Source organism: Zingiber officinale, chromosome 1B (assembly GCF_018446385.1).
Source record: "Zingiber officinale cultivar Zhangliang chromosome 1B, Zo_v1.1, whole genome shotgun sequence".
NCBI lineage: Eukaryota > Viridiplantae > Streptophyta > Magnoliopsida > Zingiberales > Zingiberaceae > Zingiber > Zingiber officinale.
Genome location: NC_055986.1, coordinates 61,348,117 through 61,369,546, shown reverse-complemented (window position 1 = coordinate 61,369,546; position 21,430 = coordinate 61,348,117).

Sequence of the window (21,430 nt, the reverse complement as noted above, 5' to 3'; positions counted from 1 at the left end):
TACTTTTTTACCCTTCGCATTATCCCTTGTCCACGTCACATTCGTTTTAGGTCATTTATGTATATTTTTTCATCCCAGGTTCGACGTTACTCAGTTTGATTAATCAATTTTTTTATTTGAAGGAAAAAAAAAAATCAAATTCTCTCCGAGCCATTCCGAATTGAATGACATTTTCATTTTCCGTAAAAAATACTCTTGGCAAAGTCCTGCTTCATCGTTAAAATGCAAAACCTTAACTCTCCCTCCTGTCCATACATTTCCGTCGTATCATCATCACCGTCGTATCATCATCACCGCTTCACTGGCCGAAGCTCTTGCATCACTAGTCCTCCTGCAATCTAGTTTCTTCACCTCCATCGATGTCTTTATTCTTCGGCAATTTAGAAGTCCGGTTCGTATCCTTCACCGATTTCTATGTTCTCGAAAGTTTCAAGATCGGACTCTGACTTCACCACAATTTGACTTCTTTACCTCCACCAACATCTTTATTCTCTGATAATTTTGAAGTCTGGTTGATATCTTTCACCGGCTTTTGTGTTCTCGAAAGTTTTGGGATTCGACTCCTGCTTCACTACCTTTGTCACATTAGCTCGTTCTCACCTCGCCGGATTAGCTCATCCTTCCTTGCCGTGTGACCTCTAGTAAAAAGATTCCATCTAGCTACAAATTTTGCTTTTTTATTCGTAATCCAAGTACGAAATCATTCATATATGTGACAAAAGGTAATTCACTCACTCCCAACATCCCCACCAACTCTTCCCTAGATCAACACAGAAGAAGTAAATCATGGATGATTATTATCCATTAGTACAGATGGTTAAGGTACGGGAAAAACATGTACAAAAATTATTAAAATATTCATCATCATCTCCAAAGGTGTGTAGTTTTTAGATTATATGTTTTTTCTACCATTTATATATTTTTAAAATTTTTATTTATTTTAATACCCTCATTATAATTAAATTTAACTTAGTTTTACTTAGTTTATGAACTTAGTTTTATTTAGTTTTATGAAAGTTATGGAACTGAATTATCTTAAGCATCATCATTTAGTTATTTCATCGTGCTTTATTTATGAAAACATATTATTTTAGTTGTTTATCATTGGTTGGATTTGTACAATCAGGTAACCTATGCATATTCAGTTATGATATATTATATTTAACTATGTTAATAGATGAATTACCTAAACCATACTTAATCTATATTTTATTTTCTTATATGTTTTACTTCCTACCTATAATGTGATAAGGATATCTTAATCTAAATAGATTATATCATCTCTAACCTACTTCTTATGTGTATATAGATCTCATCATGTTATTTTACTTAGTTCATCAACTTAGTTTAGCTTATCTTCAAATTTAATACTTTTTAGATTATATATTATTTATTTGTTTTTTATTCATTGTAATTCCCTAATTGCTCTAGCAAGTAAATTTAGCTTATCATAATTTTACAAAAGATATTTGATTGAATTTTATAAATCTTGATTGTTTTTTTTGTTATATAACAGGAAACTAAAAAAATTACATCTAGTTTTATAACTGAGATCCAATTATCAACTTTAGGGGAAAAGTTACATTGGATGATATTTTATAGAATTTGTTTTGAAACTTCCACATAGGGAAAAATAAAGGGAGGAAAGGGTCATTTAGAAGTTATTCTCCATGAAAAACACATTAGTGTTATAACGAGTAGCCCATTTGCATCATTTCTTATCATACCAGAAATTCGACATCTTAGGGGATTAGTAGTGAACATATTTGAGAATTGAGATTTGGGAGCAAAGATATTAAAATTATCCAACGTGGCTATGTCTTTCACAACTAAAGATGTATAATTATTGCTTAGAATCCCAAATAGAGGCAGACATGTTCAGATGGATTCCAATGTTACATCTGGGGCATTATTCAAAAGATTTTTCTAAGGAAAAACTAAAAAGCTATCTAGATTGGAAAATCTATCGAGGGCATATTCTCTCCAAGTGGATTCATATACGGATGTTTTGCTATTTTGTAATGCAGAATCAAAACAGCCGAGAGAAACGCTGCCGTTCATTTGAGCTCCTATAAAAGGAGGCTGCGACTACAGACAAAAGGGTTACACACGCGAAAAGCTGAAGCTTTCCACCTACGTTCCTCCTCCGACTCTCAGGAGTTGCCTGTGGTAGCAGTCGGGTACCTCTCAGATCGCCGTGACCGCCAGTGCTTGGTGGGAATCATGGTTAGATGTTGTATCTTGGGAAACAGATGACCCAAGAAAGTCTCGAAGCATAACCGGAGGTGGGGCGAATCTGTTTCAAGGAAACTGCGTTCATCGAAAGCCTCGGTCCTGCAACTCGGTCGGTAGCAACTCGCTCGGCAGAAGCCCTGCAACTCGGTCGACAGCAACTCACTCGGCAGAAGCCCTGCAACTTGCTCGGCAAAAGCCCTACAACTCGGTCGGCATAAACTCGCTCGCAAGAAGCCCTGCAACTCGATCAGCCTTAAGCTTCGCTCGGTTGGTCTTTTCACTCGGTCGGCCTCTTCACTTGGTCGGCCTTTTCACTCGGTCGGCCTTAAGCTTCGCTCGATCGGCCTCTTCACTCGGTCGACCTTAAGCTTCACTTGTTCAGCCTCTTCACTCGGTCGACCTCCTCACTCGATCGACCTTTTCACTCGGTCGGCATCTTCACTCGGTCAACCTTTTCACTCGGTCGGCTGATCACTTGGTCGGCCTTTTCACTCAGTCGACACTTGGCGGACGGCACTCGACGGTCGACACTCGGTAGTCGGCACTCGACAGTCGTCACTCGGTGGTCGACACTCGACGGTCGACACTCGACGGTCGACACTCGGTAGTCGGCACTCGACAGTCGTCACTCGGGGGTCGACACTCGACAGTCGACACTCGACAATCAGCACTCGGCGGTCGACACTCGGCGGTTGGCACTCGGCAAACATCAGCTCCTGCTGACATTATGAGATTATCAGCTCAGGTCATTTCAACAGATAGGTTGAATTTAAGTTTGTATATTTAATTCACCTAAACCCTCAGGAATCTCCGACAACAAATTATTTTTCCATCAATCTTGAAACAGATTCAATTCTATTGAGATGACCACATAATGGAATGTTGAGGTGCAACAGACTCAATACGTGTAGACCCCCTCTGCCCCGATTGGAACTGTGTCAATCAACCATGGAAAAAAAGTCAAAGAAGTTCAGTGGACCGAACTTCAAGAGGTGGCAGCAAAAGATGCTCTTCTATCTGACCACACTCAATCTGGCTCGGTTCTTGACCGAGGACCCTCCCAAGCGTGCTGAGGATGCTCATGCGCAGACCATCAGTGCAATGGGGGCATGAACTCATTCTGAGTTCCTTTGCCAAAACTATATCCTCAACTACCTTACTGATTCGCTGTACACTGTGTATAGCATGAAGAGAACGACTAAGGAGCTGTGGGAGTCCCTGGACAAGAAGTACAAGACGGAAGATACAGGGGCCAAGAAGTTTATCGTGGGCCGATTTCTGGATTACAAGATGGTTGACTCCATGACAGTGATTAGCTAAGTCCAGGAGCTTCAGGTGATCTTGCACGAGATCCACTCAGAAGGGATGGTTCTGAGTGAAACCTTCCAGGTGGCTGCTATTATTGAGAAGATGCCTCCCGGTTGGAAGGACTTCAAGAACTACCTGAAGCACAAGCGGAAGGAGATGAATGTGGAGGAACTCATTGTTCGACTTCGCATCGAAGAAGACAACAAGAGTTTAGAGAGAAAACTGTTCTCTCAGGCTACTGTGAAAGCCAACGTGGTTGAGCATGGTTAAAGATCGAAATGGAAGAACCCTAAGTCTTCCAAGATGGGACCCAGAGGAGGCATCAACAAAAATAAGTTCTCTGGTTAGTGCTTCAACTGTGATCGAGTGGGTCACAAATCTTCGGAGTGCAGGAAGCCGAAGAAGAAGTAGACGTGTACCAGAAATGGACGACCTCTGCGCTGTGGTCTATGAGTTGAACTTGATCGGTTCAAACCAACGGTAATGGTGGATCGATACTGGAGCCACTAGACGTATCTGCTGCAATAAGGAGCTGCTCCACAACTTTGAACAAGTCACTGGAGACAAGATGTTCATGGGGAACTTAGTAACCTCGGACATCATGGGCCAAGGAAAGGTGGTGCTAAAGATGACTTCGGGCAAGGATCTTACTCTGAACAATGTGCTGTATGTTCCGAAGATTCAGAAAAATCTAGTATCTGGATCACTGTTAAGCAAGCATGACTTTCGTATTGTTTTTGAGTCAGACAGAGTTGTATTGTCCAAAAATGGAATGTTTGTCGGAAGGGGCTATGTATCTGATAGGCTATTCAAGCTCAATGTAATGGTCATTAGGCCCAAGATAAATAAAAATGAAAGCTCTTCCACTTATATGCTTGAGTCTTCGTGTTTGTGGCATGGTAGACTAGGACATGTTAACTACGATGGGTTTCGTAGATTAATAAACATGTAAAGTATACCTACATTCCACCTTGATCCAAAACACAAGTGTGAGATTTGTGTTGAAGCGAAAATGACAAGGTCATCCTTTCAACATATTAAAAGAAGTAACGAACCACTTGACCTAATTCACACTAATGTGTGCGACCTAAAAGGTACGCCACCACGTGGTAGTAATAAATACTTCATCACTTTTGTAGATGATAACACAAAATACTATTATATATATCTTTTCAAAAGTAAGGATATAGCTATAGAGAAATTTGTTCTCTATAAGACTGAGGTTGAAAAACCAGCTTAATAGAAAGATTAAGGTGGTTCGAAGTAATCGAGGCAGTGAATATGTATCACTATTTACTGAGTTGTGTATTGAACATGAGATCAGGCACGAAACAACATTGCCTTATACTCAGTAAAATAGAGTTGTTGAGTGAAAGAATCAAACTCTAAAGGAGATGATGAATGCTCTTCTATTAAGCTCTGAAAGCTATGTTAACAGCTAATTATCTTTTAAATAAGGTGCCCCTGAAGAAAATAGATAAGAGCTCTTATGAGTTGTGGAATGGAAGACAACTATCCTACAAATATTTATGAATGTGGGGGTGTCTGATCCAAAAAGGATTAAGATAGGACTAAAGACTGTTGATTGCATATTTATTGGATATGCACAGAATAGCAGTGCCTATCGATTTTGTGTGTATAAGTCACACATACCGGAGATACACAAGAACTCGATAATCGAATCGAGAAATGCCTCTTTCTTCGAGCATGTTTTTTCGTATAAGACTCGTGAGGATGCTAGCTCCTCAAAATGGGCATATGAAACACAAGATGAAGATGATGATGAGGAACCTGTGGAGGTTGAGCCTAGACGGAGCAAAAGAACTCGGGTAGAAAAATCCTATGGATCGTATTTTATCACTTTCATGTTAGAGAGTGAGCCTCGAAGTTACTCAGAAGCTATAGGCTCTTCTGATGGACCTCACTGGAGAGAGATAATTGCATCTGAGATAGAATCTATCTTGCAAAATCACACTTGGAAACTTGTGGATCTTCCTCCAGGAAGTAAACCACTAGGTTGCAAGTGGATTTTCAAGAAGAAAATGAAGTCAGATGGCATGATTGATAAGTATAAGGCCAGATTGGTAATCAAAGGATACCAATAATGAGAAGGTCTCGATTACTTTGATACGTATTCTCCGGTGTTGAAAATAACTTCCATTAGAGTATTGTTGGCTATTGTCGCTCTATGGAATCTCGAAATACAACAGATGGATGTAAAGACTGCCTTTCTAAACGAAGATTTAGAAAAAGAAATTTACATGGTGCAACCTGAGGGGTTTTCTGTGCCAGGACAGAAAAATAAGGTTTGTAGATTAGTGAAGTCATTATATGGCTTGAAACGAGAACCAAAATAGTGGCATAAGAAATTTGATAATGCCATGAAGGAATGTAGATTCAAGATTAATAAATGTGATAAATGTGTTTACATGAAAGTCACAGAGAATGACTACGTCATCTTGTGTCTATATGTAGATGACATACTTATCATTAGGAGTAATGATAAGATAATCAAATCCACTAAATATACTTTAAACTCAAGATTTGACATGAAAGACATGGGCCTAGCTGATATAATTTTAGGAATCAAAATTCTTATAACGACAAAAGGACTTGTTCTTAGTCAGTTCTATTATGTGGACAAGATTCTTAAGGAATTCACTAAGGGTGATACTCGTTGTCACGAACGCCGATAGATACGAGTTAACATCTATCAAAAAATTGAGGTGAAAGTATCTCTTAGATAGAGTACTCCCGAGTGATTGAAAGTCTGATGTACTTGATGAGTTGTACACGACTAGACTTAGCCTACGCAGTAAGTAAACTGAGTAGATATACGAGTAATCTCAGTGTTGAGTATTGGAAAGGGATAACAAGAGTACTGAGGTACTTGAGGTATACTCGTGAATATGGACTGCACTATACAAGATATCCTGTTGTTATCGAAGGATATAACGATGTAAATTGGATATCTGATATAAAAGAATCTAAGTCTACGAGTGGATATATCTTCACTCTAGCAGGTGCAGTCATTTCCTAGAAATCTTCTAAGTAAACCGTAATAACCAGATCCACGATGAAATCTGAGTTTGTAGCTCTTAAAAAATGTGGTGAAGAGACTGGATGACTATGACAATTCTTAGAAGATATTCCACGATGGCTAAAACCTATGCCGACAATTTACATACATTACGACAGTTAATCAACAATTGGTCGGGCACAGAGTTATCTATATAATGATAAGTTTAGACATATACGTCGTCGACATAATACCTTTAGACAACTGCTCTCAATGGGAGTTATCACTGTTGACTATGTGAGGTCAAAGGATAACCTAGCGGATCCACTAACCAAAGGGTTAAATCGAGAGTTAGTTGTAACCTCATCATGAGGAATGAGCTGTTGGTGCGGGAAGCATCCGACGATCGAACTCAAGTTTTGATAATGGCAAAGGGATTCAAAGTTAAGTTTAATTGTTATCTAATGTGGATGATTGAGTGTTTCAGGAAAGTCCTAGCTGCGGTTAGGCGAAGGGAAAACCCTAGGGGGTGGTAACCCTAGGTCATAGGAAGTGGTAACCCTATGCGGAAAGTCTTAGCGGGTCGGAGCTTCGGGCAAAAGACCTAGGGGGCGGTAACCCTAGGTTGAAATCCTGGTGTCGCGAACTAGGTGGAAGACTGGACGGGTCAAGGACCGGACGTCCAGCATGAAGACCGGAAGCATCTGACCGGACGCTGAGCAAAGGTAAACTCTCCTGAGTGGAGTAGGTGAGGACGCGTTCCTCGGAAGAGGGAACAGTAGGCGTCGGTTCGACCTAGGGTTTCCGGTAGGAAATCCGAAGTCAGAACCGGACAGTCTGGAGACTGTCAAATTTCTATATATTATCATTTGGGTTATAACTCTATTTTGCAGGAAACTAATATTTTTATGCAGGGTTAGGACTGACCGGGATCGGTCGACCGAACCCGCAAGCCAGTAGAACAGATTTCCAGAGGTTGGACCGGGCTCGACCAAGGGATCGGTCGACCAGACCTAGGGATCGATCGACCGAACCAAGGTTGGGCGTCGACTGGATAAGGCCGACTGGACTGAGTCAGAGCAACTGATCGATCGACCGAACCTGTTTATCGGTCGACCGAACCTCGGATAAAAGTTGGCTTGATCGAGGCGGAGCGAGCGGATCAGATGAGGTGGAGGTCATCTAATCGATCGACTGAACCGGTGATCGGTCGACCGATCCTCCTCGGGTCAAACTTTATCCCGAGCCTTGGGGATCTAGACCAGTTTTTGCAGAGCTATAAAAGGGAGCCTCGGGGTGCAGCTTCAAATAGAACTCGAACAGAAGCACTTGTGATCTTGTACGCTGCTCCGAAAGCTTCAACCAGACTCTGCTACTCCGACAATCGACTACCACTTCGTTCATCTTTTGTATTTGTCGGTATAATCTTTTAAAGTCTAATACCTGTACTTATTTGCTTGTAAAAGATTTGCGATATTATAGTTGTTGCCCACCGAAAACGATCAACGATCGCGGGCCTGGGAGTAGGAGTCGCCCTAGGCTCCGAACCAAGTAAATCTTGGAGTTTTTTGTTTGCTTCTTTTCTTTTATTATTTCCGCTACGTTACTCGTAAGATTTTTGAAACGAAAGAGTGAAAGCCACGAGCTCTATTCACCCCCCTCTAGCGCATCTCGATCCAACAGTTGGTATTAGAGCAGGGTCGCTTTGATTTGGTGCAACCACCAGTCAAGCAAATTTTTCGTGGTGTTTTCAAATTTTTCGGAGTCGATCGGAATTAGTATAATTATATTCCGATCTAGTTTTTCGTTTGAATTGATTTTTGCTCGAAGTCGGTGCAACACCACTCGAGGTCGCTTTTCTTTTTTAATTCCATACCGCACTGCTAATCCAGGATCAAGTCTTGGGATATTCTGTTTTTGTATTCTCTGTGTGCAAGGTTTAAAATGGTCCTCCAAGAAGGCTTTAGCACAATCCGCCCACCACTCTTCTCCGGCGAGGATTTTGCTTATTGGAAGAACCGGATGGAATACCACCTCAAGACGCAAGTCGAGATGTGGATTATCATCCAAACCGGTCTCGAACTTCCACATGACGGTGCGGGAGAACTAGTCTCATGCATCAACTGGGACGCTAGTATAAAAAAGAAGGTTGAAGCCGATGCCAAAGCAACTTGCATGCTACAATGCGGGCTGACAAAGGAGGAACTCAACAGAGTAGGACCCTTCTCAAGCGCCAAAGAGCTATGGGAGAAGCTGATAGAACTACACGAGGGCACCTCCGACGCTAAGGTAAGTAAGAGAGACTTAATTTTCAATAAATTATACAATATTAAAATACAAGAAGGTGAGTCGGCCAGCCAGCTTCATGCCCGAATACAAGACCTACTCAACGGTTTACATGCAATCGGACAAAAAGTTGAGAACCGGGACATCGTGAGGTATGCTTTAAACGCCTTCCCTAGGAATACCTTGTGGGCATCCATGGTAGATGCGTACAAGGTATCCAAGGACTTATCTTCGATTAAGTTAGATGAATTATTTGCAGAGTTTGAGTTACACGAATAGGTTAACTCACGTCCGGTCGAGAAAAGTGTTGCTTTGGTTGTAGGTACCAGCAGAACGCGTGAACCGACGTCGAGGCGCAAAACCAAACTCAAGTCCAAAGATGAATCAGACGCAGAAGACGACGATGAGGTTATTTTCGAACTGGTAAAGCTTGTGCGGAAGATATGCAAATTGAAAAAGGCGACTCCAACAACCAAGGAGGACAAGACTGGAGTCACCTGCTACGGCTGTAACCAGAAGGGGCACTATAAGCCAGATTGTCCAAACAAGAAGAAAAGAAGAAAGGTATTGAAGGCAACTTGGTCCAAGTCATCAGATGAATCCGAGACTGACGAAGAAGAACCGATGAGCTTCCTCGCTTACCAGTGCATGCAAACATTGTCGACACAGAGTCCGAGTTCGAATCCGAAATGGAGAGCGAGTCAGAAATCGAGTCCGAGCGAAGCCACGAATCCGCATTCATTTTCGAAGGACCAAACCCCACTGTAAGTACCTTGCCGAAACTCAATTAGATGATTTGCAAAAGTTAATTCCTTACTTGCTTAAGAAATTAGCTAAATCCAATGTTGGGTCAAGTCACTCCAAAAGGAGGTAATAGCCCTTAAGGAAGCGACTGACTCGAGTTCTTTAATTGAGCCAGTTCAAATTTGAAGTTCAACTCAAGTCCAACAACTTGAGGAAGAAAATTCCAATTTGAAAACTAAAATTAAAGAACTCAAGGACACGTTGGAACGGTTCATCTTGGGTTCCAAGAATCTGGATCTGATTCTTGGAAAACAGCGAGCCATTTACAACAAATCCGGACTTGGATTTAAGACCAAAACAAAGTACAAATCATATCTGTCATTAGTAAATAGAAATAATAGAAACATAATTCAAGCATGGTGTTGGGTTCTTCTTGCCGCGAAAACCGCTTTTTCGCGTCGAGGAAACCCCGAGTCACCCAAAGCCATGGATCTCGTGCAAAGATTCGTAAACAAAATTTTCGAAAAACCTTTTCTTGTACGAGTTTGTAAAAACTTTAGATCTACACTAAAGTTAAGATCATTACCCTTGTAGCGAAGCCCTTCGCGTTCCCGCTTGTCCAAGATGTCGCCGGATCTCTAGTTGTCAAAGTAGACAACCTCTATATGTATCCACACGGACACAAGTAGAAGGAGATGACCAAAACACAAGGTGTGCTAGCACCAATGGAGTGTTCGGCCAAGGAATGGGAGAAGGAGAAGAGAGAGCACCCAAGGGAGAAGAAGAGTGAATGAATCAAATTGAGAGGAAATTCAAAAAACCCCTTAGCCATCAAGTGGCCGGCCACTCTAGGAGGTGTAACCCCTACATTAATTCCAATTAATGTGGAGACCATTAAGAGTTGTAACCCCCATGAGGTGGCACTCTAGGATGATGTGGATCAACACTATTGGTCCACATCTTGCCACCTCACTAAATGACATGGCAACAAGTGTAACCTCCTCATTTAATGTGGGCCGACCACATTAAATGCTATGGAGGCTTGTAACCTCCATGAGGTGGCACACATTGATGATGTGGAGCAATCCTATTGGTTCACATCTTGCCAACTCACTAGTGATGTGGCAAAAAGTCAAGTCAAACATGACTTTTTCTCTTCCTCTCAAATCAAGTCAAACTTGATCAAATCTCTCTCATGGTTGATCTAATCCAACCATATGATTCAAGCCAACTTAATATAATGAATCTAACTCATTAAATTAAGTTGATTTAATGAGTCATAATCTAAATTAGACTCATTGAATACATGAATCAACTTGAGTCCAACTCAATTAGCCCAATTTGGATTACTCTTAATCCAATATGATTCATCAAATGAATCTAATCCTCTTGGTTCATCATATGAACCAAATCTCCATCTAATTGTCCTTAGTGTGTGACCCTATAGGTTCTTGTAACGTTGGCAATGCCCTAAACCCATTTAGGAGCATAAGTAATGAGCGATATCTAGCAACACATCATTACTACCCAAGTTACAAGAATGTCGAGATCCGACATCACCTTGTGACTCCTCACAAAATATGTCAAATGTCCTTCTATCCTTGACATCTAGATTGATCAATGTGAGGCATAGACCGTGTCATCCTCTAATCAATCTAAATCTTGAACTCCAAGTAGACTCACTCGATCAAATGAGCTCAACATCTCATGTTGACTCATTCGGGCATGGTCATGCACTTCGTGGTCTAACTCTATCAAGAATATTGATGTCGCTCCCGTCATATGGGAGGGATAGATCCCATCTACATCACTCACATCCCTCTGCATAATTTATTACATACCCAGTAATCGCCTTTATAGTCCACCCTGTTACGGGTGACGTTTGACGAAACCAAAGTACATAACTCCTTATGTAGGGATCCATGGTGACTTCAAGTCTAAGGACTAATAGTCATACTAATAGCCACATGAGAAAGTATATGACACTCATATAACGATCCATGATATTTTCTCATGGCGGGTCATTCAGTATACATTCTCCAATGTATACCCATGTGTCAGCATGATATCTCTATATCCATGACTTGTGAGATCAAGTCATCGAGCTGACCTACATGCTAGTCTTATTGCATTAACATTGTCCCTGAATGTTAATACTCGACTAGGAATGATTTAGAGTAGTGTTCCCTATATCATCTCACTATCGATTCAACTAATCGATTGATATAGGTATGAACCTTCTACTGTAGGACGTTACTATACTTATTTTATCTGGCACTAATACAAATAAGCATAATAACCAAAAACCAAATGCCTTAATATATATACATGAATATGATATACATGAGTCCATACAATCATCAAATGATTGGCTCTAGGGCTTTAACTAACACATGGATCCCCAAGTCAAACTTGGTTAATCAAGTTAGACTTGGACAATATTGGGTCTCCAAGGATCAGATCCATTACCTTGATAGACCATATCGAGGCTATGATCCAGGGGAAGCCAATAGAAAGACCATCTTTACCAATAGATAGAACTGATTGATGCTTGTTTATTTATTTTCCTTGCAATATACATGCTTAGACTAGGATAGCTTAAGGATCTAGGCGTAATTTACACTTGCTAGTTAAATCTAAGAGTTTCAAAAAGAGAATTAATTATATATTTCTTTGAGCGATTCTGTCTAGGAAGGGGTGGATGATCCCATACCCAAGAAGGCATAGAGTCTCGCCCTGACCTAGGAATCAATCATGGAAAGACATATTTAATTGACTATCTGGAAAACCTAAGTTTAACTCAAATGTAAATTAATCCTTATAAATAACCTAAATTAAAGATAATCATCTCACAAAATTACATAAGATTACCTGATTGATAATTTAGAATCGGGTGAGATGGATCTAGGTTCAAATAAGTTCAAATTGTTCAAAATTTAATCAAAATCAACTAAACCCAATCAACTTAAATTCTTTTAAAAAAAATTATTTCAAAAATTTATTTTAAAAACCTTTGAAAATTATTTCAAAAACTTATTTTAAAAAAACCTTTGAAAATTATTAAAAACCCTTTGAAAATTATTTCAAAAACTTATTTTAAAAACCTTTTAAAATTATTTCAAAAACTTATTTTAAAAACCTTTGAAAATTATTTCAAAAACTTATTATAAAAAAGTTTTGAAAATTATTTCAAAAACTTATCTTAAAAACCTTTGAAAATTTCAAAAACTTATTTGAAAAACCATTGAAAATTATTTCAAAAACTTATTTTAAAAACCTTTGAAAATTATTTCAAAAATCATTTTAAAATTATTTGAAAATTCATTTTAAAATCCTTTGAAAATTATTTGAAAAATCCTTTGAAAATTATTTCAAAAATTTATTTAAAATGCCTTTAAAAATCATTTGAAAAATCTTTTAAAAGCATACTTTGGAAATTTGAAAATTTTAAAAATTACTTCTCAAACTTAAATTTTAAAATCCTTGAAAAAAGAAATTGTGGTTCCAAACTTATGGCAAATTTTCTAACTTAGCTAAACATTTACAAGAAAACTAATTTTAAAAAGAGCTAAGTGTTTATGTCTATACTCATTTTACTCTCTTATTTATTTTGATATATGGAAAAGGGGGAGAGTAAAAGGACATTCAAAAGAAATTAAAGAAAATTTAAAATAAAAAGAAATTATTTTAAGGGGAGCTTCTATTAAGGGGGAGCTTTAATATGTTTATGTTTTATTTATGCTTGTGCTAATTTATGTTGATCTTTATTGCATTTTTTTCTTAACTTTGAATTTTGGTTGCCATAATCAAAAAGGGGGAGATTGTTGGTGCGGGAAGCATCCGACGATCGAACTCAAGTTTTGATAATGGCAAAGGGATTCAAAGTTAAGTTTAATTGTTATTTAATGTGGATGATTGAATGTTTCAGGAAAGTCCTAGCTGTAGTTAGGCAAAGGGAAAACCCTAGGGGGTGGTAACCCTATGCGGAAAGTCTTGGCGGGTCGGAGCTTCGGGCAAAAATCCTAGGGGACGGTAACCCTAGGTTGAAATCCTGGTATCGCGAACTGGGTGGAAGACTGGACGGGTCAAGGACCGGACGTCCAGCATGAAGACCGGAAGCATCTGACCGGACGTTGAGAAAAGGTAAACTCTCCTGAGTGGAGTAGGTAAGGACGCACTCCCCGGAAGAGGGAACAGTAGACGTCGGTTCGACCTAGGGTTTCCAGTAGGAAATCCGAAGTCAGAACCGGACAGTCTGGAGACTCTCAAATTTCTATATATTATCATTTGTGTTCTAACTCTATTTTGCAGGAAACTAATATTTTTATGCAGGGTTAGGACTGACCGGGATCGGTCGACCGAACCCCCAAGCCAGTAGAACAGATTTTCAGAGGTTGGACAAGGCTCAACCAGGGGATCGGTCGACCGGACCTAGGGATCGGTCGACCGAACCAAGGTTGGGCTTCGACTGGATAAGGCCGACTGGACTGAGTCAGAGCAACTGATCGGTCGACCGAACCTGTTTATCGGTCGACCGAACCTCGGATAAAAGTTGACCGGATCGAGGCGGAGCGAGCAGATCAGATGAGGTGGAGGTCATCTGATCGGTTGACCGAATCGGTGATCGGTCGACCGATCCTCCTCGGGTCAAACTTGATCCCGAGCCTTGGGGATCTGGATCAGTTTTTGCAGAGCTATAAAAGGGAGCCTCGGGGTGCAGCTTCAAATAGAACTCGAACATAAGCACTTGTGATCTTGTACGCTGCTCCGAAAGCTTCAACCAGACTCTGCTACTCCAACAATCGAGGACCACTTCGTTCATCTTTTGTATTTGTTGGTATAATCTTTTAAAGTCTAATACTTGTACTTATTTGCTTGTAAAAGATTTGCGATATTATAGTTGTTGCCCACCGAAAGCGATCAACGATCGCGGGCCTGGGAGTAGGAGTCGCCCTAGGCTCCGAACCAAGTAAATCTTAAAGTCTTTTGTTTGCTTCTTTTCTTTTATTATTTCCGCTGCGTTACTCGTAAGATTTCCGAAACGAAAGAGTGAAAGCCACGAGCGCTATTCACCCCCGCTCTAGCGCATCTCAATCCAACATGAGCTTGACGCCGTTGTCAGTGATCAGTGCAGAGGACACCCAACCTATGCTGACTACAGATCCCAAGAACTAGGTTCAAATTGATAACTAATCTGCACTGACTAGACACACTGTGGGGTATAGCCCAATGAAATAGTGACTAGACCAGGGTAAGCCGATGGACTTTTAATGATCAAAAAGAGTATATGACAACTCTTGAGGGATCACCTATGTGAGAATGAAGTGGGGCCGCTTCTAAGAGAATTAGAGGCACAATTCTTAGAGCTTCTCACAAAACCAGGCGTGTTCATGGCCAAGAACAAACACATCCATATGAATTGAGTTGTATCAGGAAAAGTCTTGGGTGAGAATTATCACTGCTTACACAGACGACAATATAGTTCAAGAACATCGTGTCTACTATCAGCTAGTAAGCAACCAAACTTTACAAGGGAAGGTTCAAAGGGTAAAACCTACCTATCCTATACTTGACTCAATTGTTGAATGATATCACATACCCTATCTCCATTCATGTGGAAGATTGTTGAATATGTGTGAATGGAGAAGAGGTGGAAAAGAGTAGAAACTCCATTATGAATGGGACTTTAGTCCCACATTAAGAGTTTCATGGCATGTTGATTGGTTTATATTGATTCGCATGCATTGAGGATGTGAACAAATGTATGGGGAGAGGCTCTCTCTCATACTTGGGTGCGCAGGGGGGTGCAAATGTAGGGCCCCGATTGCACTGAACCATGTTGACTCGTGTGCGGGCACGACCTATGCGCACTGAATATCGGACCGGTTGGGGCAAAATTTACCTAAGTAGAACAAACACCATTTTGCCACGTAAACCTTTTTACTGCTTATGTAACGGACGTATTAAACGAAGATTAATGTAGAATTAAAATGACCGAGAGAAACACTGGCGTTTCGCAGCTTGGTACGTAATGATCATTAATCGATCATTAATTTTGCCATTCATTTGAGCTCCTATAAAAGGATGTTGTGACTGTGACTACAGGCAAAAGGGTTACACATGCGAAAAGCTGAAGGTTTCCACCTATGTTTCCCCTCTGACTCTTAGGAGTTACCCATGGTAGTAGTCGGGTACCTCTCAGTTCACCGTGACCACCAGTGCTTGGTGGTAATCATGGTTAGCTGTTGTATCCTGAGAAACAGACGACCCAAGAAAACCTTGAAGCACAGTCGGAGGTGGGGCGAATCTGTTTTAAGGAAACTGCGTTCATCGCAGGCCTCTGTCCCTGCAACTTAGTCGGCAACAACTCGCTCGGTAGAAGCCCTGCAATTCGCTCAGTAGAAGCCCTGCAACTCGATCGGTAGAAACTCGCTCGACAGAAGCCTTGCAACTCGGTCGGCCTTAGGTTTCTCTTAGTCGGCCTTTTCACTCTTCACTCGGTCAACCTTTTCACTCAGTTAGCCTTAAGCTTCGCTTGGTCGGCCTTAAGCTTCACTCAATCAAACTTTTCACTTGGTCGACCTCCTCACTCGGTCGACCTTTTCACTCGGTTGGCCTCTTCACTCGATTGGCCTTTTCACTTAGTCGGCACTCGGCGGTCGACACTCGACAGACATCAGCTCCTGCTGACAGCCTGAGATTATCAGCTCAGGTTATTTCAACAGATAAGTTGAATTTAAGTTTGTATATTTAAATTCAGCTAAACCCTCAAACATCTCTAGCAACAGATTGTTTTTCCAACATGGATTTGCTGGTCTACTTACTGTAAGTTTTGATTAGTTAGTTAATTTATTTCATATATATGTAATATATCTAATTATTGAATTATGACACAGGGTTAGTTTCTTGTGCATATCTCTATTCAAATGGTAAGAAACATCGATGATAAGCGGTCTACTTATTCTCGTAGAAATAAAGTAAAGGCTAAGTTCGTAGTAGTCCTATCTAACTAAGTAACCATTATGTGTATTTCCACTCATGATAAATGCATGTTATATAGTTAAAGGTTTTTAATTAATTATAAATTATTATTAATTTTGTAAATAATGATTGATATTCTCTCTATCCTCGAGGAAGTTCACTTACTTAGAACCCCCCTCATTATTAAATATGAGTCTACATCACAACAGGGTCAGAATCGGTTGCATAATTTCATATAGACTCATAGCAAGAAGCTAGATGTTCACATTGCATTGAAAAGCAAAAAATAAATCTAAAAGCTTATCCTCGAGAATAAAAGTTTAGTTAAAGTTAATCAAGAATTAGTCATCATATTGAAAAGGAAAGGTTTTGTTGGTGCAACGGGGCCAGCAAGAGGGAGTGAATAATATGTAAAAAATAAAACTAAACCCTTCTCGATCTTTCAACTTAGATTAATAGCACAATTAAATTAAAACAATTGAACAAATAATAAAATAAAAGAGACTAAAGAATTACTTGATTAAAACCTATGTGGTTGTTAATCCAAGGCAAAAGAAAGCACTAAAAAAATCTCCTTCGTATAGGTAGAGAAGCCTCTTACACTCATTGAACGCTCAGAAATATGCTAGGAAATTAATACAAAAGTTGTTATTAATTTCTAGGTCCAGAGGTCTTTTTATAACCATTAGAAAAAGTTATACGTAGCTTGAAGACGCCTTCAAAGTGGTCTAAGGCTCCTTCCATCAGATAAACTTTATTCCCTTGAGGAAAAAACATTATCCTCGGATAACGGCTAAAGAAGGCGCCTTCTATGGGCTAGAAGGTGCATTCACACTGTTCATTAAAGGCGCCTTCCAAGCAATGGAAGGCTCTTTCCATCAGACATATCAGCTCAACATAAGTTAATCTCTTCACGTGGGTGATGCTCCAGCTGACTATAGTTGAGCTCACCTGAACCTAACTCTGACCTTCTCATCGAGCGGCCTTCCTACCCAGCTTCTCGTCCCTTGGACCGCCGTACGTATCCATCTCGTCCATCGGTGTACTCTTCCGCAACAACTTGTCATTCTCGCAAGCTACGTCTTCCGCTCGACTCTTTGTGTTCCTAAGCTCCTGTACACTTAGACACAAGAATCAAATGCAACAGGATCTAACTTAACTTGGTTGACTATATCAAAACTACCAAGGGATACTTACAATCTCCCTCTTTTTGATGTGCATTAATCCAAGTTAAGTTTACGGTCAAACAAAATAATAACTTGATTATGTAAACAAGTTGTAATTAGAACAAAATATTACAATGCAATGAATTAACAAAGTTTGCAAAACAAAAAAAAAATTCTAAATCCAAAAAAATATTCTAACTCCCCCTAACTTGTACATATTTCTCTCCCTACGATCACATCAAAAAGTAGGAAAAAATACGTCAGTTAAACAAATTTGAAAAAAAATTTAGGGGTACATTACAAACATTTTTAGTAGGCCGATATTTTTCAGAAATAATTTTCAAACATATTCTATTTTTAATAATTATGCTTATGTTTTGACAAAAAATAAATTAAAAATACTTTTCAATTTTGAAAAATCATGAAAATTTTTGTCAAATTTAAGCAGAGAAAGTTAAACCAGTAGAAAAATTTTCATAAAAAGATATTATTTAGTCTAACAGAAATGATTTATTTTAGTAAAACACCTAATTTTTAAAAATAAATAAAAAATATTTTTTCAACTCTAAAAAAAATCTACTATTTTTTCCTGGATATGACAAACTAATTGTCTAATACTAGAAAAATCAAAGTTTCCAAATTTCTATTTTCCTAAATTGTTAATATTAAAAATTAACTTTTAAAAAAGAATTTGTAATAAATCAGATAAAATTTGAAAAATATCAAAAAAAAATTTCTTATAATAGAAGACATCATGTTTTATCCCAGAAAAATAAAACATTTCAAAGATAAGTCTGAAAAATAATTTTAATTTTCAAAATACTATTTTTGTTAATAAATTCATAGAAAATAATTTATTGGTCAAAAAAATTCTATAAAAAATTAATCTAAGAAAGATTTTGGAATCCAATATAGGTTCCTTCCTATTGAGTTCACTAAAAGTTTTGATGGTACATAATTCTTAGGGATTTTCTTGATCTGCCCCTAGTGATTTCTAATGTACCAATTAATTTTATCATACTTTCTAAATTTTGATTTTTGAAAGTCGTTAGAATATGCATGGTTATTTTTCAATTTTTCTATTTATGCTTTCAATTTTTATTTTCTATTTTTAAATTATCAAGCATATCTAAGGGGCATGAGTTTACTAAGTTTTATTTTAACCTAGCATTATCTCTTTCTAATTGTACTATATTCTGTGTAAGCATCTTAATAAACTAAAATGACTTTTCAGGAGGTAGGGCACCTTACTTATCTCATATTCTGATGTTCCCCCTTTATCATAGCTTTCTTCTAAGGTTCCTCTCCCTTTATCGATGCTTATCTCTGAGCTGCTTTCATCTTCTCCTAGGTGGTCGGTCAATAGGGATAGTCCGACTTATTCTTCAACTTCTGACTCTGATGACGACTCATCCAATTATGTTTTTAAGTTTCTGTGCCTTGATTTGGCTGGCTCTTTCTTCTTCTCCTTCATCTTCAGCTTTAAGCAATCATCCTTGATGTGCCCTTTTTTATTGCATTGTAGCATCGGACCTTCCTTTTTCTCCTAGAATATTTCTTAGCCTGTGCTTTATTAAATTTATTAGATTTAATAAATTTACTAATTTTTCTTACCATTAGGGTCACTTCGTTTTCATTAATTGACGCTTCAAAGTCTGGATCGTCCATTCTTACTTTCAGGACAACATTTTGACTGGGCTTCTTTTTCAATTATGTACATCTAGATTCATGAAGTTTTAAAGTGGAAAATAAACTTTCTATGGTACTTACCTCTAGATCTTTTGAAATATAATATGAATCTACTATAGACGTCCAATCTTGTGTCCTAGGAAAAGAATTTAACGCATACCTTAAAGAATCTCAATTTGATACCTATTCTCCGAGATTTGTAAGTCTGGTGATTAACTCCTTCAGCTTGGCGTGTAGTTGTGCTACTAACTCTCCTTCTTTCAGCTGAAGGTTGGTTAGTTGGTTCCGGAGCAGATCCCGTTTAGTGAGCTTGACTTCGAACGTACCTTTGTGTAACTCCAGGAACTTCTCCCAAAGTTCCTTTGCTAATTCATAGGCGCCGATTCTGCTAACTTTTTGCAGAGGTAGCATGCTCAACAAATGGAATTTGGCTTATCCATTTTCTACGAAGTCTGCTTACTCCTTCTTAGTCCATTAGTATTCCTCTTTTTCACCTCCTTGTGGGCCCTTGGGAGCTACAAAGATATATTTAATTATTAAAATCAATTCAAAGTCTATTTTAAAAATACCTTCATGTCTTTCTTTCATGTTGCTAATTCTCCCTCGAATTTCAATAGGTAGATGCTCAGTCTGACCATCATCTTGGTACTTCAGTCGGCGGTTAGTCCTTCTAAGGTTTTCTGGCTCTGATACAACTTGTTGGTGTAGCAGGGTTAGCAAGAAGGAGGTCAATTGCTTGTAAAAAAATAAAGCTAAACCCTTCTTGATCTTTCGACTCAGATTATTAGCACAATTAAATTAAAATAATTGAACAACTAAAAATAAAAGAGGCTAAAGAATTATTTAGTTATAACCTAAGTGATTGTTAATCCAAGACAAAAGAAAGTACTAAAAAAATCTCCTTCATGTAGTCAGAGAAGTCTCTTACACTTGTTGAACACTCAGAAATATGCTAGGAAATGAATAAAAAAGTTTTTATTAATTTTCTAAGTCCAGGGGTCTTTTTATAGCCTATGGAAAAAGTTATCCACAACTTGAAGGTGCCTTCAAAGTGGTCCAAAGTGTCTTCCATCAAATAAACTTTATCCTCTCAAGGATAAAACATTATCCTCGGATAAAGGATATGGAAGGCATCTTCTATGGGCTAGAAGACACCTTCACACTGTTCATCAAAGGCGCATTCTAAGCCATGGAAGACGTCTTCCATCAGGCAGATCAATTCAACATAAGCTAATATATTCACGTGGGTGATGCTCTGGCTGACTGAAGTTAAGTTCACCTGAACCCAACTCCGACCTTCCCATCGAGCAGCCTTCCTACCCGGCTTCTCGTCCCTCGGACCGTCATGCACGTCCTTCTCGTCCGCAGATGTACTCTTCCGCAACACCTCGTCCTTCGGATGCACCGAGCCCATCAGCTCCTTTCTCGTTCCATCCTTCTCGCTAGCTAAGTCTTCCGCTCAACTTCTTGTGTTCCTAAGCTCCTACACACTTAGACGCAAGGATTAAATACAACAAGACCTAACTTAACTTGGTTGACCACATCAAAACTACCACAGGGTACTTATAGGTTTTTCTTATCCAACTAGCCACCTTGTAGAAGATTCTCATCCTGACCTTGTTTCAACTAATATAACTAGGAGAGGAGATTATAGAAGTTGTTTTTGTTGTTGGTGCGGGAAGCATCCGACGATCGAACCTGAGTTTTGTAATGGCAAAGGATTCAAATTTAAGGGTTGGTGTAATCTAACATGGTTGAATGAGTATTTCAGGAAAGTCCTAGCTGCGGTTAGACAAAGGGAAAAACCCTGGGGGGGTGGTAACCCTAGGTCATAGGGGGTGGTAACCCTATGCGGAAAGTCTTGGCAGGTCGATGGCTTCAGGCAAAAGTCATAGGGGGTGGTAACCCTAGGTGGAAAGTCCTGGTGTCGCGAACCAGGTGAAAGTCTGGACTAGCCGGGAAGCGGATGTCCAACAGAAAGTCCGGAAGCATCGAGTGCTGA